This window comes from Heliangelus exortis, chromosome 6, assembly GCF_036169615.1.
Source record: "Heliangelus exortis chromosome 6, bHelExo1.hap1, whole genome shotgun sequence".
Lineage (NCBI taxonomy): Eukaryota > Metazoa > Chordata > Aves > Apodiformes > Trochilidae > Heliangelus > Heliangelus exortis.
This window is the reverse complement of record NC_092427.1, coordinates 37,341,665-37,368,204: the sequence shown is the minus strand read 5'-3', so window position 1 is coordinate 37,368,204 and position 26,540 is coordinate 37,341,665. Positions and strand designations below refer to the sequence as shown.

The 26,540-nt window shown below is 46.3% G+C and overlaps 1 long non-coding RNA gene across 1 annotated transcript in view; it reads left to right on the top strand.

Moving 5' to 3' along the window:
* Positions 1 to 26,540, top strand: part of LOC139797890 (uncharacterized) — a 157,669-nt gene that overhangs the window by 79,731 nt on the left and 51,398 nt on the right. Inside the window, exon 2 of the long non-coding RNA XR_011726613.1 lies at positions 24,318 to 24,383. This is a non-coding gene — a long non-coding RNA (uncharacterized lncRNA). The remainder of the gene's footprint in view (positions 1 to 24,317; positions 24,384 to 26,540) is intronic.

Here is a 26,540-nt window from a genome sequence, read left to right as displayed (position 1 = left end):
GTGCAGGGATGAAGCAGAGCCCCTCCCCACCTGCTCCTGCCTCTGCCTCGGGGCAGGCTCTCCCCTGGACCAGCAACAGGTCCAGAGCAGGGTTCCAGCTGCATTAGCTGGGGGTGGGAGCTGTGAGTCCCAGCTGCAGCTTCCCCAGGCTGGCAGTGGGGTGCCCTGAGCTGCTGCTCTGCTTTAGAGGAAAGTGGCCACAGTGACACCGGTGGTAGCCCTGGGTTTGTCACCCCTCCCTGCCTTGGGACTGCCTGGGGAGGCAGGGACTTGGAACTCCCGTCTGTTCCAGTCGTTGAAATGCTTTGCTTTGATCCTGGGGTCTGAATCATAAAAGTATTTTGCTGCATGGTTGGTCTTGGTGTACCATTAAGCATTTTGAGAGTTTGAGGGACTGTATGGGAAAGGGTTGAAGTTATTCGAGGTAAACGTGGCACTGAATTCAGTTACCCACAGGGAAGTGGCAGGGGGTTGATGGATCAGTCCTGCCTACTCTGCTTGTGTACATACAATTAAAAAAAACCCCCAAAATATAGATGAAAGTGGGGTCTGGCTGTTCAGGAGCTCTGAGCACGCCTATAAAACAGCAGAGTCCTAAAAGTTTATAAGTCACTTGAACCAGCTTTGCTTGGGATCATTCTGCATTACAGACTTAATTCTAACAAAGGGCTTTAAAGTAAGAAGGAGGAGATTAGTGAAACTAAGAGAGAAGGGAGCAGGATGTCAAAGGCTCTCTTTCTGAACCTGCAGGTTCCTGAAAGCCCTAACTTCCAGTTCCAGAGGTGTAGGATGGCTGTGACAGCAACCCCTGTGGCCCCTGATGCCATTGGGACAGCAAAAGCTGTGCCTGCGTGCTGGGATTTCCCTTTTCACCCAGCCCTGGGAAGGAGATGTCAGCCGGTGCTGCTGAAGAGTACCAGAGAGGCTGGTACTGAAATCTGAGCTCTCTTAAGGCATTTAGGTTGCAGTTTTGGGAGGAAGGAGGGAAAACAGGTTGGAGGTGGTTTAAATAAAGCTCTTGCATCTTGGTGTACCTGAGAACCGGCCTGGTTTTCAGAGGTGCTGAACCCACACTTGACAAATGATTGATTTCTTTGCTGAGATCCTTTTCTTTGTGTAACTGCCTCTGAAGTTTAATCCTGGGTTGTAGGTGGTGTGAAAACCTGGTTAGTGGAAAATAAAAGGGTTTTTTTTTTTCTCAGTATTATACAATAGCACTGAAATGACTTTGGCAGAGAAAATGCTCAGTTTTAACAGAGTACCCCAGACTTTTCTCTGCCCTGCTGTCCAGGTGGAGCTTTGCTGGTATGGAGGCAGAGGGTGCCCCCCAGCTTTTGGGGGCTCACTGGGGTGATCAGGACTCTGTGTTTCCATGTGCACAGCCACAGCTTGCTCAGCTGGGTGTTTCTTGTCTCCCCAAAACAAAAGGTCTGCCCTGTTGTAGGGAGGAGTCTGGTTGCTGGGCACCCCGCTGCCCTTGCATGGCCCTTCTTACAGTCACTTTGTGCTTGGTACCATTCACTCACCTGGGTGTTTTCTGCATCCCTTGTCACCAGAACAGAGACCACACGACCTGCTCATCCTTCCACTGCTCCCTCTCAGCAAGCAGCTGAAGACTAAATTAGGCAGTGCTGAAACAGGGAGAGCTGAGGAGCTGGATGAGTCTGATGGGGTATTTTATCTGCACGTGTCTAGTTCAAGCCAACACGGTCCCTTGCCCATTTGAAGGGAGCAAATGTGGACAGAGACCTCTGGAAGGAATGTGCCAGCAGAGGAGTGGGTGGTGAGGCTGTGAAGGGTGTCTCTTTCAGAGGGAAGTCTGGCTTGGGAAAGGTGCTCCTGAGCCTCCACGGGTGGCTGCCATCACCTGTGCCCCTGGGTGACTGGCTGGGTGGGCAGAAGGTGCAGTCACTGTGCAGGGACCAAGATCATTTGTGGAAACCAGGCACTTGTGAGGATCTGCTTGGAGACGCAGAGAGGAGGTTTGGATGAAGGCTTGCTGAGGCGTTTTTCTTCTAGCTGGTGCTCTCTCCCCTGCAGGCTGCTGGGTCTCCAGGGAGTCAGCCCTGCTGTAGAGGTCAGGGAGAAGCAGGTACCAGAGGGGCTTCCAGCATCTCTGCCAGGGCAGTGGAAGGGCTGGCAGGGTGTGCAGTGTGGTGGCAGAGAGCCCTGAGGCTGGAGATATCAGCACAGCGTGGGGGATTGGAGGCAGGAGCTCCAAGCCCTGGCTTTGGGTCTCCCTGCTGATCCCAGGCAAGTACAGCAGCCAGGAAACAATATTCATCCAAGGCTGTGTGTTCCTAAGCTGAGTTTCATCCACAGAAGCAGAAAAGGCCTCTGCCTTTCAAACCATTCTGGGCTTTGAAAATGCTCCTGTTGTGCATTTTATTCTGTGTGGGAGGCTCTGAACCAGTGAGCTGGGAACTTGGCCACGTGGACCTTGTCCACTCGTCCGTAGCAAGCCCTTGGGCTGCACACTGTGTGTTTTCCTCAATCCTCACAACAGGATTCTGTGGGCAGCACACCTCTTCCTCCCAGAACTTAACAATCCTCTCAGCAAATCATCTTTTCTTAAATACAACCAAAAATAGTATCTTACACAATAGGGAGATGTTTGTTGGTTCATCAGTTCATGGGGAAAGCAAGCCTTGAGTACCTATACATCCTCTTTATAGAATACATGCTGTGGAATGCAGTCTCCAGCAAAATCTATAATAATCCATTAGCCTTGTAGGAATAAGTAAAAAAAATAAATCCACACTAATCTCAGCTGAACCACGTAAACCTGACACCTCCTGTTTGATAAATGAATTAAGCATAGTAGAGCAGTTGTCCTTGGCTATGGGTCCATGTTCTTATGTGACAGTGCTTGCCACACAATTATTTCATCATAAAGGTGTTTACTAACATTATTTTACTTGCAAGAGTTTTTAATAACATTCTTCGGGGAGCAGTTCCACTCAAGAGCCTTAAATTACTGGCTTTTTTCTGATGCATGCATATTGGCACTTGTGTTTATGAATGTGTTTTACCATTTCTTTGTGTCTGATTCGTTGTGGTTTAGCAGATATGTGGGACTCGAAAGAATATAAGGATGGGTTTTTTCCTCTAGAGCTGGTAGTAAATGAAAATCTATTTTAATGAATATCTACAATGTTTCTGAGGTTGTTTTTCTATGAATGTTAAAAATGAATCAGTTCCTTGTCTGCTTGCCCTATTTGTTTTTAAATGATATCAATATGTTTGAGAATTTTCTGTCTTCCCCCAGTTTTACAAGCACTGCTACGACAGTTTAAATAGCATTTTTGATTTATGAAAGGAAACATTTATTTTCCCCACAAAATCTACATTTTGGTGACATTGACACCACCATTTGGTATAAAACCTTTCCCTCCCCCCCCCTCAGGCTATGTTTAGTTGAAAGGAAAAAACAGCTCTAAATATTAAGAGTTCCACACAATTCAAGAAGACGAATGGGAAAGAGCTTTTAGGAACAGAGACCTCTTCACCTCTTGTTCCCAAGCCTTAAGTGTTCCCTAAATGCTAACACAGCTGGAAGAGGGGAGGACAGGTGCTCTGCTACTAGGTTAGCTTCAGCCTGGTCCCCATCAGCTTCTCTGCAGCTGCCTTGATGAGAAGAGCAGTGTGAGCAGAGGATTTCATATCCAGGTAGGCAGACAACAGTGTTTGTGCTTGCCTGGAGTTAGCAGCTACACTTAAAATGGATTTTCTAGCTCTTCCTTTGCCTTTCCTACTGCTCCTTCTGTACCATCCCCATAAATCCAAGTAGGTGTTACTGGGGGAAAAAAATACCCAGATGTAGTACATGTCATACCCAAGTGAAGAAGGTATTTAAAACTCAAACAAATTGCTAAAAATGGGTACAAATGCTATGTTGTAAAGCACAAAAAGCCAGACTAAAGATCACTTGTTAATTAAGAAGTTTCAGCTTATTGTCTACATGAGTCATTTGCATAATGGTTGAAAAAAGGGCAAAAATTATTAATGTTTGTTTTCTCTCCAAAAGTGCATGTTCTTCTTGATCTAAAATAGCAGCACCAACAGCAAAAGAAAAAAAAAAACAAACCAAAACACAAACAACAAAGCTTAGGAACTCAGAAAAGAAAAAGGGAGAGCTAAACTCTCTTCTTTTTACCTGCCAAGCAATACTGCAGCCAGCAAGCTGGGATGGGTGTAAACCCAGAGAGGATGTCAGTCCTTGCATGTTCTGCCTCCTGAGAGGTGGATTGGATGGTTCTCAAGTGATCCAAGTCAGAATCCAGATTTCTAGGTCTGGATGCTTTGGACTGTCAGACAAGGTGAGCACTTGGCAGCTCTTGGGTTTGAGAGCTCTGGAATGTTTTGGAATGAAAGAAGGATTTCTAATTGAAAAATATTAATTTTGAACCTAGAGTGATCACCTGGTTGTGTAGAACTTGGTTGTGAGCTCAAGGGCCCTTTTAAATATCAAAGAGTGCTTTGCCACTTCTGGGTCTGGTCAGGAGAGCAGGTTCTGGCTGCCCTTTGAAATGGATGTGTGGCTGTCTCTGGCTTCTCAAAATGGAGTTACTTGTCTTTCTGGTAGGAAAAACCCCCTTCCCTCCCTGAGGTGCACATGCAGGGTAAAGTCAGAATTCACGCATGGCTACAGGCATGATTTGTGCTGTGCTGGGATGGGTCAGAGTAGAGGTTTGGGATGAGTTTGAAGAGTGAAGGGAGCAATACCAGAGACTTGAATCTGGACCTCAAAAGATGTGAAGATTTGAATGCAAGTTCTGTATTGTCTTCAGGAGATGTTACATTTTCAGAAATCCCAGGAGGAAGAAAATTGATCGGCTTCCCTTACAACAAATTCCCCTCTTTGCCTGAAGAAGGTTTCCAAGGTTCAGCCCATCTCCTATGAGAGAAAATATGTAGCACTTGACACTTCTATAGCAGTTTCTGGAAAACTTTTCAATCTGACACTTCCACTCCCTAAAACCAAGGTACAAGAACACTTTTTTATCATCAAGTCATGTAATTCCCAAGTGCCAGGAGAAAAGAGAAACGGAGGGAGCAGATCTGCCATATCCCAGCCCAGGTCTGGTTCCCTGGCAGAGGGGACTCTCCTCCTCTCAGAAAGACACCCGTGTGAGAAGCAGGGACAGCTTAAGGGCTGTCTGAGAGTGAATGGACTTGGTTGAACTGCTTGGCATGTGTTACTCGCTGCAGTCTAACACTGAGTTTTGGCACCACAGTGCAGTAGCAGCTTTTACTCAGTGAACAAGAGAAAAAGGGTGTCTGAATTTTTCCATCAGCAGTCAAAAGCCTTTGTGCCTAATGAACTCGTACAGAGATAGTGATTCAGAAGAGTTCTGGCAATGATTAAGCAGGTCACATCTGATGTATTATGCATAACTGAGCCTAAAGAGTGCTAATCTTCACAAACAAAGCAAGCACGGTGAGGTGAGACGGATTTCTCTCTGAAAAGCAGCAGTCCCTTGGACTCAACAAAGGGTAATTAATACAGTTTTAAAGGATACCCAGAATAATTCCATAAGTACTTAAGGCTAGGATGAAATAATACCCTATATTGGTCCCGAACCACAATGAATAATATGATTATTTTTACTTTGCGAGAGGTCACGACAAATGTTTGAGATTTAAGCTGCCATAACTACAAATTTAGCAGAAAGTAGGCATTTAATGATAGATCTCCTTGCTGCGGCTTGGGTTTTATTTTGACTGTTTGTTTTGTCTTAAAAACACTAATGCTAAAGCGTTGTCTCAAATCTTTATTTTCAAATTACTTATTATATTGCCATAAATTACAGGGTGCAGTAAAAGCCAGATTGAAAAGGAGGCACGCTTCACTTTCTCAGCTTTCTAAAAATAGTGGGACGCAGAAGAAAGGCGAATCATCGTTTGAAAAGTTCTTTTTCTGCACTGAAGTTGCTAGTGCTGAGCCAGTGGCTTTCCTCCAAGTGGCACGACAGGCTGCTCCAAATTTAGGTCTGTAATGGCAGTGGTTGACTTTAGGAAGTCCGAGGAAAACTGCAATCTATCATTCTCCCACAATTACAGCGTTTTCTCTCAAATGATAGCGAAGTCCCTGGGGTGAAGGCTAGCGAATACCTTGTAAAAGATGTCCCGATGGCTTTTATTGTTTGGGTGCTCTGGGATTTGCAGCACATGGCACTGGGTTCAGCAGAAGAGCAGGGCTGTGACCCGGGGCTGCTCAGAGGCTGTGGCTCTCAGCACTCAGCCAGACGCAAAGGGTGGAGCGGGCAGGGGAGCAAAGAGATGCATATGCCACGTTGACAAGATGCTGGGTAAACAGAGCTTAAGGGACACTTGTTAAACTCAACGGAGCCAAAAATGACTCTTTTTCCATGGTATTTTTAGAAGGCTTCAGCCTAAGGAAAAAGTTCACCTGTGTGACCCGAGGAAAAGATTGAGAGCTGGTTGTTATTTAGCCATCAAAAAACCCCATATGTGCATCTTTGTCAGATGCCCTCATCCTTTCTTTCCTCCTGGGCATATTTTTGGAAGACTGGCACGTCTGCCCCCGTGAATGACAGTATCCTGTTGGCTTGTCAGGACCAACACACGTCAACCCTGGACCTAAACCATACCCAGTAGGTGTGATGTGAGGGCTGCCAGCACTCAACATGGTTTCTCCAGGCCACTGAAGGAACTCTGCTGCAAGTGCTGCTCCTGGTCCCCTTAGCTCCTGGTGGTGTCCCCGTAAGGGAGAACCTGAAGGACGCGGCCATTTCGGAGTCACCTCTGGGAGTGAAAGGAGATGGAAGGAGATGGGTGCCTGCTCTGCTGCAAGCAGGATGACCCTGGAGAAGTAGGGGTGCCCAGGGGGCCGCCAGCACTGCCAGGGCTTGGCCCAGACAATCTCAAGGTTCTGAATGGTGGCGTCGAGAGGAGGTGCATGGTCAGGGGGCAGCCTGGCTGGGGGCAGCTGCAGAGGGACCAACGTGGGGTCCTTGGCAGCTGCAGGGGTGCAGAGGAGCAGGTCCTGGGGAAAGGGGATTTCTGAGCAGGCATTTGGTGACGACCTCTTTCAAGCAGACCCTAAAGAAAGGAGAATGTAGCAGGAACCTTCCTCAGCAGAGCTTTTGGCCTGGTGCTGCAGGCGTTAGCACAGCGAGTAGGTGGCCTGTGCTGCTGCCCATACTCTGTCAGAAGACAAAGAATCTGGGAGAAGCATCAATCTGTTTCTCTTCACAGGGCTGTCTCTTCCCCCCTTTGTCAGTCAAAGGTGTCAATGTCTCTCCCCTCTATCCTCCCCCCTCCCCGAGTTGAGTAGTGTCAGTCATTCCTGTTTTTTTCTTTTTATTAATGATTTTGCAAGGCTATGTCATTACTGTGCTATACATTTTGATACAGATGGCACGACTGTGCATTTTAATGGCAAATCTGTTTCTCACATAACGCCTGAACTGCAAAAAGACTTTGACAGACTGGTTCAAGGAAAACAAACTGGTTTTAAATGTAGCAAAAACTAAAACAATGCCTTTTGGCTCTCCTAATCATCTGAACTCAAAGGATTATTTTATTTGGAAGTCAGAAATCTGAAGTGGAATAGTGGACCAAACTTGGGTGTTGAAAGAAAACCGGAGGAAAGAGAGAGGCATCCTCTAAGAGCTGTATTTTTTGTTCAGCAAGACACAGAGGATTCGTCCTTGATCCTGATATCAGCCATGTTTGATCAGAACTGCCTTTGGTTTGTAACTCTGGAGAATTTTGGACCCTTGCAGGGTTTTCATTAAGTTTATAAATGTGAAAAGTAAAATGTGTGTGTGTGGGGGTGACAGGACCAGAAAATGAAAAATATGTATGTGTTAAATTCCACCAAAAGCAAAGAGCAGAATACATATTCATTTGTTTTTGTAGGAGCCTGTCTCTTCCTTGATCATCTCCTTTGCATTTTGTGTTCCTTGTAGCCTACCTAAGTGCCAGCTGTTCTCAGTGGTCCTCCCAGCACTGCTCCCTCAAGTCACACATCACTGTCTGGTTCTGTTGCTACCCAGTTATGTGTTTAGTATTTCTACCTTGCAGTTGATACATGGACAGGATTCACAGCATCTTTCGTTGGCTTCTGCACTGTGTACTTTGGTAACTTAAATCAGAAATGTTGGTTCTTTCTACTTCCTTTGCTCCAATGTGCTCACTTGGGTGTGTTGGCTGAGGTCAGCAGAGCTGTGGTATCTTCAAGCTCTTAACTGTCTGAATTTTCATTCTTCGTGCCTTAATATCCCAAATTGAAAGGAACTGAGAACTCATTTGAGAACTACTTTGACACCTGCATTCATGGCAGGTGAAGCTCAGTGGCTGTATTGGAAAGGATGACCAGGAGAAAGGGGAGGAGAAATTAATTCTTACTGCCTCTGCAAACCTGGGTGTTTTCTGAGGGCCCCAAATAGCAGCAAATTCTGGTCTGTGGTACTGCTGGACATCTTCTCTATGCTGGCTGCAGTGAAACATAGGAATAGTAATGTTGAGAAGCCCATAAATATGGGCTTTAACAACACTGGAGGAGCTAGGGAAAATGAGAGGGAAAGCAGAGACAGACCTGGCTGCTGGTACTGCCATCTCAGTCTCTGGAAGGGGCTCCCTGTGGGGGGGGAAGAGGCATCACTTGTGCTCCTGATGCTCTGAGGTGCTGGCAGGAGAAGAGGAGGTGCAGTCCCTCTCCTCTTGCTCCATCTTCTCAGCAGAAATCAGCATTTTCTGCTGCTGCTCTTGCTCTGCTGAACACCAGCAGTGTTCACGTTTGATTCCCAGGATGTTTTCCTTTTTTCTAGGCTGAATGACATGGCTGCTAACATGGGAGTTTTGGTGGGCTGGTACTTCAGTACCATGGCAGAGCTTGAGGGGAGGGAAAAGCAGTGATGGGAACATCTGCTCCCTCTTTCTTCTTCCAGTCTGAAGCCTGAGCTAGCATCAGCCTGGAATCACATGGTGGTTGACCACAGCTGCATTTTGTATCCACTTCTGCAGCATGTGTGGAGGGCTACAGACATAAATTATTGGAGAGTTGCTTCAAGAACAACAGTGAGTGTAATTTAAAAAAGCATCATTTACAGTATTCTTTGATGACAAAATGTTATGTCACTTTTGTTTCATCATAAATAAAAGGGGCGTTGGAGAAGTTCATGGCATGACAGGAAAGCTGCCAACCATGAATGTGGCTTTAATCTATCAGCAATCATTATTATTTTTATTCAGCATCTTGTCTGGAAGGCATCCTTTTCTTTGGTGCATGCAACTTCCTCTCTCCACCCTAAATATGTGGCAGGTGAAAACCATTACCCTGACACATCCCAGTGGTCATTTTTAAAGAAGTTATTCCAGTTCTTTTCCCCTGAAGTATTTTTTCCTCCAGAAAGACTGTTTTTCAGCTCCAATGGCTATTTTTTCTAATGTGAATGCAGACTTGCAGGCCTGTCCCATCAGGGGGCAGATGGAACAAGAATAAAGAGCAGGTAGAAATGGACCAGAGCTTAAAAGATAGGGGTCTGTATGCAAAAATATTACTGTTAGCCTGAACTTGGAATGTTTCAAGCAGGGTTGATGTTTTTGTTATGACCTAGCAGAATGAGGTGGTATTTCTGCCTTTTTTTAAAAGCTAACTAATTTTGGAGGTCATTAGTAAGCTTTTAGGTAACATTTGATGTCTGAAGTCCAACAAGACTTTGAGATACGAGGTTGCACTTAGTAAAGAGCACATAAAACCAACCAAACCTCTACACTTCATTGTCACCACTGACCTGGACACACTCAGCTGGGTACAATTGTTATTTTTCCCAGTATCCAGTGGCAAACCTGGATGATGATGATGATGATGATGATTGGTATTTACTGGAGATGGCACAGAAACTAAGGATATACACAGAGGAAAAATTCAGTGACACCAAGCTGAAAAATCAGTGCCATCTGCAAACCTTGCCAGTGACTTTTTAGTTGTTCTGGCCCCAGCCTTGGATTTTCTCTGGGGGGAAGCCAGGCACAAGGCACTGGTGCAGAACAAGTCCTCACCCTGGGCTGGAGGTGAGAGGTGGCCAGGAGCTCAGCTCCCCAAAACCATGGCAAAAACCTCCCCAAAACCTCCTGAAGAGGAGGCTCTTCCCCCTGGAAGAGATCCCAATGACAGCCATGGCATGAGTACCACTCTGGGATATCCTAGTTCCTCTTCCAAACAGCAACAAACCTGTAAACCTGTTGTGTTTCCCCTTTTTATTAACAGAGCATTAGGAGAACTGATTACTGGCACCCTGAAGATTTCCCTCCTGGGAATGAAGCTACAAATCTCCCTGCTCAGGGAGGAGCTCTGCAGAGTGGGGCTGGTTGTGGGATGCTACAGCTGGTTAACAGTGTGTGGGGATCTCTGGTAGATGAAGAGAAACTGTAAAGCCACTTCACTGAGAAGTTGTTGTAGTTGTGAATCTAAATGGGGTTTTATTTGAAAAAAAAAATTGGTTTTGATTTGCTGGAAAAATTCTGTGGTGAGCTTCTGCCTTGGTTTAGTTTTTCTGTTTTCATTCTGTTAGAAAACCAAATATTCACTTTTATCACCAGAAAAAAAAACCCAGAGGAATAGGAGGGATGTTGAAATGAGAGAAAGACGTAAAATTCTGTGCTAAAGGGAGAAAATAATGATTGGCTTTGAAGGGGAGAGCCTGGGACAGGAGTGCAAGATAACATCCCTGTTTAAGCTCATGGAAAAACTTCCCCTGCCTTCCCGGGAGCCTCTGGTTAATGCTGTGACCTAGGACAGGATGGGAGAGGTGAGGTGGCCTTATCCCCACCAGGGTGAGTGGCTGCTGGAAGGGCTCAGGGAAAACACCTCTGGGCTCAGCTCTGCTCCTCTGAGCAAGCAGAAAGGGCCGTGGCTGCTGGCAGAGACACAGCCTGCTGGGAAGCTGAGGGTTCAGATGACTCCAAACCAAATGCTACTCAGCAGCAGAAATGAGAAACATTTTAGAGAAAGGTTTTGCCTGTACTCAATTTTCCAGATTAACAGCACCTGCCTTCCAGCATCTCCAGAGTTTTGTATCTTTGCAGCTAATCAAAATTATACAGACTCAGTATCCTGGAATAATGGAGTAGAAAGTACAAGAAGGACAAACTTCTTGGGTCAGGAGAACTGCTGGATCCAGAGAGGATAAACTGCATTAACATTTTAGCAGTTGTGTGACCCTTGTGCATGCGTGTTTGCTATTATTTCTATGAGCTCCCTGGATGATAAGCATGATAAAAAATTTAACCACGAAGAAAAAAAATCTGTTTAAGGGACTGCTAAGGGTCTGCCTAATCCCAGAAAAGCAAGGAAGTTCAGGATGGAGCTGACTCCATCTGCAGTGCTGGTTGTGCTGGTTTTCATTAGTGAAAGCAGTGTGCTGGATGATGCAATTCACCACCAGCTCTTCATTGCCCAGAACCTTGTTGCTGGTGGTTTGTAAAATCCTAGAAACGCAGGGCAGGAAGGACCTGGAGAGATCTTCTCATCCTCTGCAAGGACATGGAATCAGAGCAGAAATGTACAGCCTGCAGTTTTCCCCTCTGGTATTTCTGTATCTGTGACCAGAATCACATGTAGGTGGGAGGTGGCTCATGTTTCTTGCTTGCTGGGTTGCTCCATGGGTCTCAGGCTGGTTTTGAGCACATTTCCAGCATTCAGCACTGCACCTCTGGTTTGTGAGGGAAGAGTGAGGCTCACCCAGCTCTCAGAGAGGTGAGGAGGCAGTGGTGGCTGAGCAGAGGTCGGAGATGTTGTCATTCCCAGCAAACAAAGCTGGAATACCAGTTCTGGGCTGGGCTTTGGGCAGGGAGTGAGTGAGGTTTCATTTATATCCCACTTGGTAGATGCTGAGCCCTGTGCTCTGCAAGTGCTGTGGGACTCTCTCCTTTTCTTCTGCCCCTCTTCCACCTTTCTCCTGTTGCTAAATGTAGTTGGAGCAGGCCCAGAGAGCAGCTCCCTGGTGTCCTGGTAGCTCAGCCCAAAGGTGTGTCCATCTCCTGAGTGGAGACAGCAGAGCAGTTGCTGGGAGGTCAGCAAATGCTGCAGCATTGGCAGGGCAGTCACTGGTCACTGCATCTGAACAACAGCATCACACTGGCTCCAGTGCCCAAAGCTCTGCTCTTTCCCCTTTCTGAACTTGCTTCCCACAGCAAGTTCTAGCAGACCAAGAATTATTCAGAGATGATTCCAAGAATAATGAATAAAACCAAATTGTAAGCTGCTTGCAGGCATAGTCAGAAGATCTAATTTTCCAGCTTACTCAATGTGAATTATTAATTCTGCTTGACTAACATAGAGCAGTCTCCTGGTGTTTAAGAGGAAAGACAGTCTGCTCTATCAGTTCATTGCTGATACCTCCCTGGATTTTTCACATCACAATGTATTTAACTTCCTGAATCAAACCTAGCACCAAGGGAGGGAGCACAAATGCTCAAGCTCAAACAGCCCTGCAAGACACGAGCTGTTTGTAACTTGACTGTTCCTCAGGGCTCTTCAGTCCCCATAAGCATGGCTCTCCTATGGCAGTGTGAGCTGTGAGCCTGCATTTAGGAAAAAAAAAAATTAAAAATCATTTGTTGCTTACAGTAAAGCCGAGACAACAAAGTTCTTGAGCTATAATCATTTGTTGTCTTGTGGGCTGCCAGGTTTCTGTGGGTAGCACAGAGGTGGCTGCTCTGACTGATGGGAGTGAGGAAGTTCTGGGGCTTAGCTTGGCTGGGAGCAAAGCCTGTTGCAATTTCAGGCTGAAATCCTACCTGTTGTATAATGCTGGAGTTGTCTGTGTGACTGGCTGGAGCTGCTGGGGATGTGCTCTGGATTTACACCAGGAGGAATGTCAGCTGACAGATAAAACAGAGCTTAGAGCCTCTGTCCCAAAATTAACCAATATATAAACACTCCAGGCCTTTGAGGATGCTCATCCCAAGTGGTGATAGAAAAAAAACAAAGAGCTTTACATTCTGGCAGGTAGCTCTCAAGAGCTGGAGGAGATGCAAAAAAAAAACAAAAACCAACCCAGAACGCTAAATAAAATTAGTAAATAAATAAGAAATAGAAAAGCTTCTAGCTGAAAGCCTTTTTTGCTGTCCACCCTCCCCCTTTCCTCCTGGTTCCTATGTACTTGAGTGCATAGCTGGGCTCCTGTGCTTGAGCTGCTTTCTAGCCAAAGAACTATGCTTGAATTAAAGGGTAAGTGCAGAGAGGAGGCATTTGTGGCACAGCTGCAGGTGTCCTTGGGCTCCAGGTCAGTACCTACTGACTGAGCTATCACAAGAATTTGTTTCCTAAAAAATAAATAAATTAACAACTATTTTTAAAAGGCATTCTAGCTCAAACATCTTGTTACTCACTTTCCCCTGGCCTTATCCTTCTTCTTTTCTGGCTACTTGATGTATAAGTTGCAGTTGCTTAATGATTCAAAACTTGTATCTCTTAAAACATTCTTCATGAATTAGAATTTCTAACTGCTTATTGTAGATAGGAACTCTACATGTTGGAGCAAGCAGCATCCCTCTTCTGTAAAATATACAGACACTTCCACTGCAGTGGATTTTAGTCACTGGTTTGGGATATTCTTTATCAAAGAGCCATTAGCAAGACTTTCCAATTATCTCTCTCCGGGCACATAATATGCTCTGTGTCTTTAATTAGCACCTTCCTTCCTCTCCCCCTTCCCCCCTCTCTCAGGAAAAAGCCAAACCTTCCTCACTACCAAACTGGCCTGTCAAAACCTGACAACTGAAGTTCTGCCTTGTCAATATAAAATTGTCTGTACCACTCTGCAAGCTGAGTGTTTGGGACTGGTGCAAAATAACGCACCAGCTGCATTGTCTGCTCTCCTGCTTCCTCCCAGTTCTGCTTCATTCTTTCAGGGCTACTGAAGGACTTGTGGCCTCCCTCAGCATTTGCTGTAGAACACAGAGCACGTTTCCTTAGAGGCTGGGTGGAGAATTGCTCTAAAGAGGTATTTGTGGATGTACGTGGCAGTGTATTCCTGTGCCCCTTTCTCTAAGCTTCCCTGTGCAGATGCAGAAGTGCTGAGAACCCCTCTGTCAAAGGGTAGGTGAATCCAAGCCTTGTTTCCCCCTCAGGAGTGGGATTTTACTGGGAATGCTGGCAGGCCCCTCACAACAGAAGGACGGGTGGGTGCTGCTACTGTATATATCTGTTGTTGTCACATTGGATTTTGTGCAATAAAAATAAAACCCTTGGTCAGAAGTGTCATAAAAGTTTGATTGACTTTCCTCTTTAATTGCTTATCATCCTTGACGAGACTTCTTGGCATTTAGAAACCAGTGAATCTGTTTCCCATTTCTTTAGGCTTTATAAATACACCCTGTTTATATTAAAATGATAGACAAATATACATAAAGCTGGAAAACATGACCACAAACTCTTTTCCTCTCTCTATGCATTTAAAAAAAAAAAAACCCTAAAGACACTTTTATTGTTGCTAAACTTTTGCCCTTGGCTGGTAGAGCCTTCTTTATGTTTTAACAGATCCAGACATCCTTTTCATGTGGTCCTTGGATGTTCTATATTTTATATCTCTTGTGGCTTTATAAAAAGGCAAGAATGAGCTTGCTGCACAAACATATCTGATGGTAATTTTTTTGTTGGTTGGTTTTTTTTGGTTGTGTTTTTTTGGTTTTTTGGTTTTTTTTTTGCATGTCAGGAGTGTCGTGATGTTTCCATTTTGAAAAGGAACTTGTTTCCCCCTGGCCTGGGAACCTGTGTCTGAGGGTGTCAGGAAGGCAGTGGAAGCTGAGCAGATGATGGAGTATTTTGGAGGTGGGTGCTGGGGCTGGCCAGGGGAGCACAGAGACCTCTCCGTGCTCGTGCTGCCATCTCCAACCATCAGACACAGCTCTCAGCAGATCCAAAAGTGCCCAAACCTAACAGCAATGTTGGGCAGTTTTGTACCAAAAAGTAACTCTGATTTAATACCAGTCTTGCTTTCAGAGGAACAGAGCCCCCAGATGATTTGCTGACTAAATACATCAGCCCCCAGGTATTTCTTGAGTAATAAAACCCAAGTTAAAGAGAGAGAAAGTGCAGCTCAGCCATGAAGAGACGTGGTAGCTGTAAAACCATCCCTATTAGCAAAAGGCTAATGGACAGCATTTTCAGATGGTTGCCAGCTGTTTCCTTCTCATAGAAAGCGTGACTTCAGTGGAGCTCTGTGGCAGCACAGGGACCTGGGGCTGGAGCAGAGAAACAAACTCCCTGATTTGCTTTTTGAGGTGCTCTCTGCCGGTGTTAGAGCTGCCAGGGCCTGAGAAACTCACCCCTCAGAATGAAATGCTTAAATGCTGGCTTAAATTTTTTCCTGTTAGCAAACTGAAAAAATTAAAAAGCTTATTTAAACAGGCAGAGTAGCAAACCACATGTCCCAGAGGGCTAATTTTGATCTCTCTCCTCAGCTGAGGACTCCTCTGTGAGTTTGCTAGCCCCGTGGTGTGTGCTGCAGTAGTTCTCATGGAGTGTTAACTTCACTGGTTGTATAGTTAACCCTCTTCTTCCACAGCTTTCTAAACCCTACAGAGCCATAGGGTTTAGAAGGAAGGAAACCTCTCCTAGCCAGGAAGGAAACTGCTCTGGGTCAGGGCCTTCAGCTCTGCCTGGCAGGCAGTGGAGTTCACAAGTTTGGTGATACCCAGAACCCAAAGTTGAGTTTCTGCAGCAGAAGGATCCCATCTGATCAGCTGGGCTGAAATCTCCCCCTGCAGCCCTGCTCCCCTGACACCTCCACTGCTGCTCAGGAGCTCAGCTCATCTTCTGACAGAGAGGTGGCTCCTCCAGATTCAGTCAGTGACTTTCTTGTAGTTTGACACCCAGGCTGCCATTTCCTTCTGAGAGTAAAAGGATATGACATCTTCCATCACTCAAGTGACTGCAGAAAACCTCAGATCCAAGCTGCAGTGCCATTCTGCTAGCCAAGATCAGTGCTCTGAAAAACAAAGGCTGGTATTTCCTGCCAGTTACCCAAATCAGCAGCCCACTGGCACCAAGCTACCTGTGTGTCTGGGAACTTTGCAGGGAGAGGAGAAGGCGTTTGGAGAACAGGGATGCTTGGACTGTAGGCTTGAGCAGTGAGTTACTCAGGTTTTACTCACTTGTGGGATTTAAAGGGTATATCAGGAGAAGTCTTACCTCTCACTTAAGGGAGAGAAACGAGAGATGTGCTAGACCAGGAGAAAATGTCCTCCCCAGCATGTTTCTGCCCCAAATTGTCCTTAAGGATAGTGCTGGAAAAGGGTTTGCTGCTATGGGCTTTCTCCCAAGCTCTCTCTTTTCCAAGATGTTCCTTCACCTGCTGACTTGACCAAAACCACATTATTCTGCTACTCCAAGCCTGCCTGGACACCAGGGATTCCCTGGTGTAGAGATTTCATCCTGGGAAGGTCCTCTCATTTATTTTTTTTTTTTAAAGTTGCTGAGCACCTTGTTAGACCACTTGGGACCACCTGTCTGCTTCTTCCACTGGTCCCTTTCCTAGTGAGAAGAGAAGCTCAGAGGTAGCTCATTGATCTGACACCCTTAGCAAGCCCTTTGATCTTCCCCCGGAGATTTGCTGTGCTGATGTGATATCAAAGGGTCTGGGTGTTGGTTTTTTCTTTGCTTGTTGTGACGTTTGTGTAGGCTGTGGTGAGCCCTTTTGTGTCCTGCAGGCAACTACTAGGAGCAGCCCTGCTCTTTCTGACCACCAGACTTGATTACTGTAATTCCCTCAGCATCTCCCCAACTCCCAGTATGTTTGGACTGTGAGTAACTGTGAGTAACCCAGTTGTTTACTAAGGAGGGCAGGAGGAGCTGTCATTTTGTAACTACCCTTTGTGGCCTTACTTGCTTTTGCCTCTACCCAGCTCCTCATTGATTTTCTTTGCTGATTGCTTGCTCAGGCCCTTGAAGTTGTCAAACTCAGTGGTAAAAGGCTAATAGTAGGAGAGAATTTAAATCTGTTTGCTGTAGGGAAGGAAGTATGAAGATAAGTAATGTCAGTGGCAACATTTGAGGTGGATGCTGGCAGCTCTCAGCCCCATTGCAGGTGACACAAATGATAAAAGTGAGACAAATGATGCACGTTCCAAGGCAGTGCTGGCAGAGCAACCCAGAGAAGCTCTGGGGAATGTTAACCACGGGGGACACCAAATGGGTTTTGCCAGCAAATAAATATTATCTGGAGCAGAAAGGCCCAAATCAATTACTTTATTAGGTAGGGCAATTTACAGTGAAGCTCTGTGAGGGGTTTTGGGGTAGCTCAGTTTGCCTGTGTAGGGTAATCAAGGGTACAGTCTCGATTACCCTTCCTTTCTGTGCTGGAGCCATGAGGAGGCTTCTGTGGGCCAGCCTTGAACTTGGTTTGCTCTCTAACCAGGCTACAACTTCTTTTAATCAGGTGTTTGGTTTCAGTTTGTTGGTTTTGGGGTTTTTTTTTCAGTCTGTTGGTGTTTAACGGTGACATTTTTTAGGAAGATGAAAAAAATCCTCAGAAAGGCTCGTCTCGACTTGGCTGTTTTATAAAGGTAGATTTCAAAATACACCTATCTGATTTGTTCTTGAAATCCAAAGCTCTAAGTGGAGAGGTTCAGCAGCATTTAGTGCTGGGGTAACACAGTGCTCATTGACATCCGTTAGCGCCAGGTCTGACTGGTAACAGATCATGGTTTATATCCTAGGAAATTTGCTGTTAAAATTAGACATAAATAGAGGTGGGCTATAATTAGTTATTCCTTCCAGATGGACTAACTGTGCTGCTCAGCCAGATGAGCCCAAGCAGTGCTGCCCTCCCCCTCCTGAACCTGCCTGCCCTCTGGGGTGAGCTCCCCGGGGCATTCTCTCTGCACTGCCCTGGGCTTGGCTCAGGGACCTATCAGGGATCCTCCATCTCCTGCACAGTCCCACCTGTACATCAATGAGATTCCCTTTGTTACCCCAAGGGGGTTTTTAAACCTCACTGTGAGTCTGGAAGCACACACACTCTCTATATTCTCTCTACACCTAGCTTACTATACCTTTACTCTCAGCAGAATTGCTTCCAGAGCTCTAAATGCTATCCATTAACTAGTTTTTATTTCCAGAGAATCCCCTGACTCCAGGAGAGCAGGTTTAAGAGGGGTGGGTGGCACAGTGAAACCATAGCTGAGGTTGTGAGCATGTCCACCTCTGGTTCTGCCCTTTCTGGTCCTGGAGGTGTCCTGATGGGGCTGTGCTTAGATAAGGAGAGAGGAGAGGCCCTGGACCCTACCTGCCCTGCTCACCTCAAGCTTGGGGTGTTAAGCCTGATGGAAAGCTCACATCACTTTGTCACAAAAAATACATCTGGTTCTTGTTTAACCCTTTGAGCTTTTGAAACACTGAGGCTGTGGCTCTAACTTGCATCTTGTCCTTGTCTCTCCTCTTTGATTCCCACCAATCTTTCCTTGTCTTCCTTCTCTGTGAGAGAGACAGAATGTATTGGCAAAACCCTTGAGCCCTCTTAATTAGTATCCAAGAGAATTAATTTTATTTGAGTCTTAAAATACCTGTATTTAGCACCTTGTTTTCGCTGTGAATGCTTTTTTTTATAGTTACTTCAGAAAACATTTTTCTCATTGTCCATATAATTATTGTATAGATGAAAATAACCCCCCTACTCAGTAGACAAAGATTCATCTATGAATTTCTTTAGTCACAGTTTTTATTAGCAGCACTAGAGGTATTTTTAAAGTGTTTATTTAATCCAGCTATTCAGTAGTCTCCAGAGTCCAGGCTTCTGCTTTAGTGCTGAATCAATGCTTGGTCAAGCCTTAAACTTTATGGATTTTGGCACCGTGTTGAAACAGAAGCTTTGATGCTTGAGACTGCTGCCCGCACAGAACAAATATAAATTTTGATCAGTGCAGTAAGTATTGAGCAGTTAAAATGTCAGAGGCAAGGCTCTAGCAGCCCCCTCACCCCGGAGCTGTGGGGCTGGGGGTGCATCTGGGCTGCAGCCCATTCCTGGGGGCTGCCCCAGCCCCTGCCACCCCCTGTGTCGAAATGGCATTGTTGTCTGATGGCATTTCAGGACAAAATGACTATTTATAAATTCCTGGGTCATTCCTGGGTTTTCAGAGGCTGACAAAGCTGCCCTCCTCTCCAGAAGCTGGGGATCAAGGCCAGGGCTTATGGATCTTTGTGTCCTGAACCAAAACTGTGACCCCTAATGTTACCATTCAGATGAGCTTCAGGTCCATTGTGGTACCAGGAAAGCTTTGGCTTCCACAGTGTTCTGGTGGTTTCCCTTTACCATGTCTCAGGATCTCATCTGGATCATGTCTGTAGGTAAGGCTGTGATGCAGAGGAAAGCCACAATTTCATCCTCTCACAGCTCCATGCCCCAGATGTATTTTTTTTTCACTTGGTGAACTCAGCACATTCTTCAAGGCAGCATGGAGTGGGAAAAGGTGACTGACAGCCCCCATTCCAGCCACTCCCTGGGCTCTCCTCATGGCTCTCTGGGAGGTACCCATGCCTTGTGGACACCCATCCTGCCTTCCCAGCACCTCAGCTTCTCTGGCACACAGAGCATGGGTGCATGGATGAGAGCAGGGGCAGCCCCACTGCCTGCACCCAGGGGTGACTCTGCTCTGGCAGTTCCCCTCTCAGCTGCCCTTAAGGCTGCACATTCCTCCTTGGGTTTTTGGCTCAGATCTTTGCCCCTTCTGCTGAAGCTGTGATTGCAGCCTGGGCTGGAAATCCTGCAGTGCCAGTGCATGTTTGAGCAGGGTGGTTTCACTGCTCAACTCTCTGACCCACAGAATTCTGCTGATATCTTCCCTTAAGTGTTTGCAAGGCTTGTGGTGTGATTTGGTGCTGTAGAAATTTCACTGACATCCAGGCACATCTTATCTTCTCCATGTGCAGGTTTTATCTCCATCTGACATTTCTTATTAATACTTTTGTACAGTTTTTAGCCTGCAGAGGACCTGCCAGGGTCCTTGGGCACCCCTGGCTGGAGGTTTGTTTCTTTACCTCCTGCTGCCACTTGGTGCCATGGCTTCCCACCAAGGCAGAGCCTGTGCTGGGCAGAAGCTGGCATTGCTTCCTTGGTAATGCCCAAGTGTCAAGAATGACTCTAACATGAGTCTATGGCAGTGCAGAGGGGGTTTAGGACAGAGTCTGTGTCCTTCTGTGCTTGGGTCAGTCATTGTGAAAAGGGGCCAAAAAGACTGCCCGGGTAGAGGGTGGAGATGGCCCTGCTGGCTGGCAAGGGCTGAACGCTGCTCTGGAGAGAAAACACTTTCCTTTGTGGTGGTGCTTGATAGCCAGTCCCACAGCCAGCTTCTGGGAACTTTATTAGCATGTTTGACAGAGGCTGTGAAGTCTCAAAACTGACCACCCAGGGCAAGGCCCCCCCGTGTTTTCACTGGAGTGGAGTGGCAGCTCCCTTGGCGTGTCCTGCAGAGCTGGGGCTGGGAGCAAGGGCACAACCGGGCTGGAGAGTTGCTGGAGGAGCTTGTGCTAATGCTGCAAATTAAATCATGGGCTGCTCCTGACACATTCCCAAGGCTCAGTTTAAGAGAGAGAAATCAAAAACAAGGGTCCTGGGAGCACTGTTAGGCCCTAGATACGCACTAGGGAAAACAGAAAGGCTTTCCAACTTCATTTAACACCCCCAGGAATTTACAGCCTGTCTGTAAGACATTAACAGGGATGGATACTGGGGGAGAAGAGGGGCTCCTTTGCCCCTCCTGCAATAAAGGGCTCTGAGGAGAGTCTGTGGCCTTTCCTCAGCCCCTCTGTGGCTCTCTGCACAGACACCAGGGATGAGCCCAGCTCTCCTGCTGCAGGGAGGCTGCAGGCAGGTGAGCTCCCTCCTCCCCTGCTCCCAGCTTCTTGGGATCTTTCCCCCTGCAGGAGGAGGGGGCAGTGCATAGCACCCAACACTTCCAAAGCCTTGGCATTCAGGTTTTTTAAAAAATTAATAATAATAAAAAAAGTGATTGCATCTGACCCGCTTTCAGTGGAGATACCTCTTCGTTTTTATCATGAGTTGTCTAAATTAGGGAACTTTAATAATATATGCAATTTATCATAAGGCTTCTGTGCTAATGGCTGAAACTGACATAAAATGACGAATTTATAACGCTGGATTAGCCTTATGAAACAGTGGTGTACCTTCATAAAGAGTCCAAAGACCAATTATTATGTGTGTTTGACTGGCACTGTAAAGTCGTTAGTTCAATCATCATTGACCAATTACTGCTTTATTGTATTTTCTTTTTATTTTTATGGTCAGAGAATGGCGTTTTTCCCACAATCAGTCCTTGAGCACAAAGACAATAACAATTAAAAGAAATATTTTAAATCTGGGTTTTATCTGCACAGAGGGACCCATCCGTCACTCTGAAGATCTCTTTTGCATGCAGCTGTTTTTCCATCCAATAGCTCCCAAATATCCAGAATCAAAAGTTTGAAGCATTCTTCAGAAAACGAGCAGTTTGTGTTTCCCAAACTCACTCCAAATATCAGGAGTTCCTTAGGCCCTTACACTTGTTTAACCACTGCCTGTGCAGAGAGCTGTGTGCGTGCTAAGGTTCCATATGACAGGGATGGGAGGCCAGATAAGGATGGTTATTGTGTGGCCATTAGGGACAGGCTTGGGCAGGATCCAGGCTTATCAGCCAAAGGAACCAGAGCAACGTAACTCCGGGTGAAAATGCTTATTTATCCTGACAGTACTGACCTGCCAATGGGCTTGCTCTGTAATTAAGGTGAAGGTGTTGCTTACAGTAGCTCAGGAATCGTGCCTGTCCTCAGCCTGGGCTGCCAGCCCGTGGTTTGGGGTGAGGTGACAGGCTGGGGGATGACCTTGACTTCAGCTGGAGGAGGTGGCTTTGGGTGGGTGAAAAGCAGCCTTTGACATCCAACCCAGGCTGGGCACCCTCACAGCTCCCAGGCTGAGGGAGCATCCGTGGGCAGCTTCCCCTGGGCTGTCCTGGGAAGCTCCAGGGTGAGCTGGGCTGTCTGCACACCAGCACAGGGATCCTTCCTTCTGCAGCTCCTACAGCTCGTGCTGCTGTTAGTGCTCAGCATTCCCCCTCTTTGTCAGGTCCCTTCCCAGCCCAGGAGGAGTGGGGTGGTGAAGGTGCCTGTGGTCATTGCCTGCTGCAGTTGTTGCTGTGGTGGCAGAGCTTGCTTGGAAACGGGTTTGGGGAGTGGGTTTGTGGGGACTGTCCTGCTTGCTGGGGTGAAGCAGGCAGGGGTGGCTCAGCAGCACCTGGGCAGCAGCACTTCTTAGGGGGTGTCACTGAGCCTGCTTCAGCCACCCCGTCCTCCTTTGGAACATACTTATATTTTGGGCTTTGGATATGCCTTCTGATTTTTTTTATTTTATTTATTTATTTTATTCTTTATTTTGCTAAAGTATGTCAGAGGCCATGTCAGGGAGGTGGGAAGAGACAGGAAGGAAGGAGCAAGTAATGGAAGTGGGGAAAGGACTACCAAAAAATAGCATGTTGCTCATTCTTTTTTGCTTTTTTTTTCAATTTTGGAAGTCATTCTTTTTTCCCTGCTCTATTATACATCCAAAAATTTCATTTAGATGGGAATGGGAATTTCATTCCCAGTTGGCTGAAATATCTACAAGTCCCTGGTCACTACAATTAACTAGAATTAAATGGTGAGAAACTCGTATTAGCTGAAGATGTCAGACAGGTCTTCAGCAACAAAACACTTTTTTTCTCCTGTTTAGAGGTGCACCAGTTAAGCTTGCAGCTCAATCCATAGGTGATATACCCTGAAGTCATTGAGCCAGTTCCTCAGTCCTTGTACTCCAGTTTTGAAATAATTTCATTTACACAGATGTGGAATTTGATTTACCTAAATGAGAGGAACCCCAGAAGTTCACAGCAGGTTTCACCTGGCTCCTTCTGTGGGACCCTCCATGGCAAGCACTGACACTTGCTTATGGGGGTGAGGAATTTCTCCTTAGCTCCAGTTCTGCTGGAATTTGGGGAGTTTGTCAATTTCTGGGGAAACTGACAAGCTGCAGCCATCTCCTTCCAGTCCTTTCCCAGTGACTCTCTCCGTGAGGGTGGTTTTCCTAAGCCTGACCCTCCTTCCCCTCCCCCTCACTTTATTTTCTTAAGAGACTTAATCAAAGGTAATTTGAGTTCCCATTTCTCTATCAATGGTTGTATTTAAAAGGGGCTTATCTGATTTCCATCACCAATTATGGGCTCCCATTTCTTGTTTATATCCATCTCAAATCTGACAAGGTCCCTGTTTGATTTTGATAGGAAGTCAGGGCTTCATACAAAGCTGAGGAGCCTCTGAAGCACATTTGTTCGGGTAAAATAATATCTCAGAAATGACTTCACTTGTACTGCAAGAGGAGGGGGTGGAATGGGGTGGTCCCTGCCACTTCTGTTGAAAAATAAATTCTGAAGCCAAGATAGTAAATATTTCCCTGAGCCAACACAGTGGGAGGGAAATTACAGTGCCCAGGAATATTGCTATTAAGGAGGCTCCGGGTCGGAGGTTAATGTAACAGGAGTTGGTCTAGCCAGAAAGGTCAGGAAGGGTTGGCCTGCTAAGTACAGAGTTGTCTGATGACTTTTAACTATTTTGGGCAAGAAAAACATCTCTTCCCTCATCCCTGGGAGATAGCAGGCAAAAGCTGAGGCCTCTTAGCTCTAAAAAATTGATGGGGCAAATGCATGCCCAAAGTGAGGTGTTCCTGGGCCATTAATGCTCTCTCAGCTTCAACACAGCAGCTTTTAACCTGCTCCAGGATTTTGCTGGGCTTGAGTTTTAAAATTCATTCAAAAGCTACCCCACCATGCTGCCCGTGCTGTCCTCCAAAGCCAGCAGGATTCCCCTGGGATAACTCCTAGAGGGAGGAGGATTTATTGGGTCTTTTGTTGGGTCTTCTGCCCCTGCTGGGGGAAAGCCTTGGGGAGAGGCAGGTTTGCTGTGGATTGAGAGGGTCAGTTGCCTGCAGGAGAAGTCAGGAACACTTGGGAACAGGGAAACTTGCAGGAGGCTCCCAGCAGCAGAGGGGTGACAGCAGCTCTCAGCCAGCCACGAGCACATCACTGCATCAGCACAACTGGGATTAACTGGTGAGAGGTGCAGTTGTGTGGTGTTTGGAAAGGTCAGTCACACTGCACCTCCAGAAGCACCAGGGAAGTGTTCTTGGTCTGTCAGGAGACATCTGGGTACTGTGTGGCAACCTTTGGGCAGGTCGAGTATGTCTTGCTCAAAAAAAAAAAAAAAAAGAAAAAAATCCATCTGAGAGCCTGTTTCCTGACTGGTGCCATTTCCTTTCTTGCAGGGAGACTCCTGAGCTGGGTGAGAGCTGGTGAGGTCCATCCCAACAAGCCCTGCAGCTCCTGCTGTGGTAAGCACTGAGGTATTTCAGCCACGAGTTCCTCTGACCGTGGGTGATATGTGTGTTATGACACTGGTGTTATTTCTCTTTTGGGGGTAATGTCATGCCTCTCTCTCAGAGGACATCAGCTTGGGGGTATGTCAAATTGTTTTGACTGCTAGAAAATGTGGAAGAGCTGCCCTGGAAGGCCAGGCTGCCCATGCCTTGATGTGAAAGCTTGGGTAGGCCTCACAGAAGTTCACTATTAATCAGAATAACCGTCTGCAGACTTTTTTAATTCCTCTGGGTACCTGTGTCTCATTACAAAAGGAGAAACCCCTCCAGTGGGGCTTTTCAGTGCTCTGTCTCTCGCTGATGGCTTCTCCACAGTGATCCAAACTTCCCCAACACAGCTGCCCCAGCCCAGGGAACACTGGGTTTGTGTTTTCCCACATTTTCCTCTCACTTCTGGCGAGCTGCACGTTGGCCCCGTTCCGTCCTGCCTACTCTTGAAAAAAAAACCCAGTTTCAGTGTGTGCAACATGCATGGTGAGGAGGCTCCTTCCCTCCCCTGCAGCCCCCTGCGTGCTGCAGCTTTGCAGGATGCTGGAGCAGGTCTTGGCAGGGCATCTCAAATGCCCGACCACCTCACCATCAAACCTCACCCAGGGCTGCAGCTGGCTGGCTTGAGGCCCTCAGCAAAGCTGCTCCTGAGGAGGAGGAGATGAACAGAATGTGGGCCCTGCAGGAGGAGCTGGGAAGCTTTGACATCCATGTTTTTGAGTAATTACATGGGTTTGGACTGTAATGCAGAGAAGATTTTAGTGCAAACGTTAGGGAACAGCTCACATTCTTTATGAGATGAGATGAAACGATTTCATCCCAGATAAAACTTAAGACCAGCAAAAATCTCCTAATGCTTGATTGCTCTTGAGGTAATATTTCAAGTCTTGAATCATTCTGGTTTAAAATACCTCAAGTTTACAATGATAAATCTACAAAGCACTAAAAATCCTACTCAATCAACTCTGGTTCTTGAAATGGCATCTGCCTTAGAGCTATAAAAATAACAGATGATTTTTTGATAGCTTATCAGTTAACAGACTGCTTAGTTAGGATAGCACATTTTTATGCTAATCTTAGGGCTGTGATAAGCAAGAGAGAGAAAGAAAATCTATAGTATTATTTTGTATCTACTTTAAGTTCAGCCTAGCTTTTGGAAAAGATCTGTCCTCTCCTAGGGATTGCCAGCCTCATGGGGGTTTCAACACTCATCTGAATGGAGGTGGAATTGATTTAAACATGGGAAAGTGGGAATAGGTGTGGCTGTTTCATGGTCTCTCTTCTGCAGTGCAGAGCAGGCACAGGAGGCTGCAGAGGCAGCTCCCTCAGCCCTGCAGCCCAGGTGGCATCACTGCCTAACCCTTGATTCTTGAAGTCTGGGATTAGCTTGGCAAAACATTAAATTGCAAAAAGGTTGAGGCTGATGAGGCATTTTGCTGACATGGCAGTGGTTGTGTTTCAGTGGGCAGGCAGGGACAGGATTTGTATCCTCTACGTGTTCACCATGAGGAATTCTCACGTCCTTTTATCAGAAATGATGCTGCCTTGGCTTGGTGTCCAGGGCCATTTCCTCTGGGGATGAAGTGACAGCCTAAGTGGACCTTGGGTTGACCTGCAGTATCATTTTGCATTCTCCCAGCCAGAGATTTGTGCTTTTGATTTGAGGTAAATCAAAGTGGCACTCAGACCTTGACTGGCCACTAGCAACTCTTTGCTTCTTGTCAAGGTGTCCTGACAAATCCAGAGAGGAGTTTTGTCACCTGTGTGCTAGAAGTGGATCCTTGGGCTCTGGATTTGAGGATACCTGGAGATAAAAACTTCAGGAGGATACCTGAAGATATGTGACACTACTAAACAGTAGTAGATCTACTAGTAGTCTAGACTACTAAATGGTGGTGTAGACCACAAAATCAGGGATTGGTTTTTTTCCTCTTTTCAAGGTCACAGTCAAAGAAATTTATTTTGTCATCTTCAACATGCAGGAAGGAAAAAGCAGCAAGACTTGAGACTTGCTTCTCTTAAACTTGCCTATTTCTTTGTAGAAAACTTTTGTTGACACAGAGTTGTTAGCAAGGTTCAGTGTAGCCCAAATCAGCAAACAGTGGTGTGCTCCCACAGACCCCC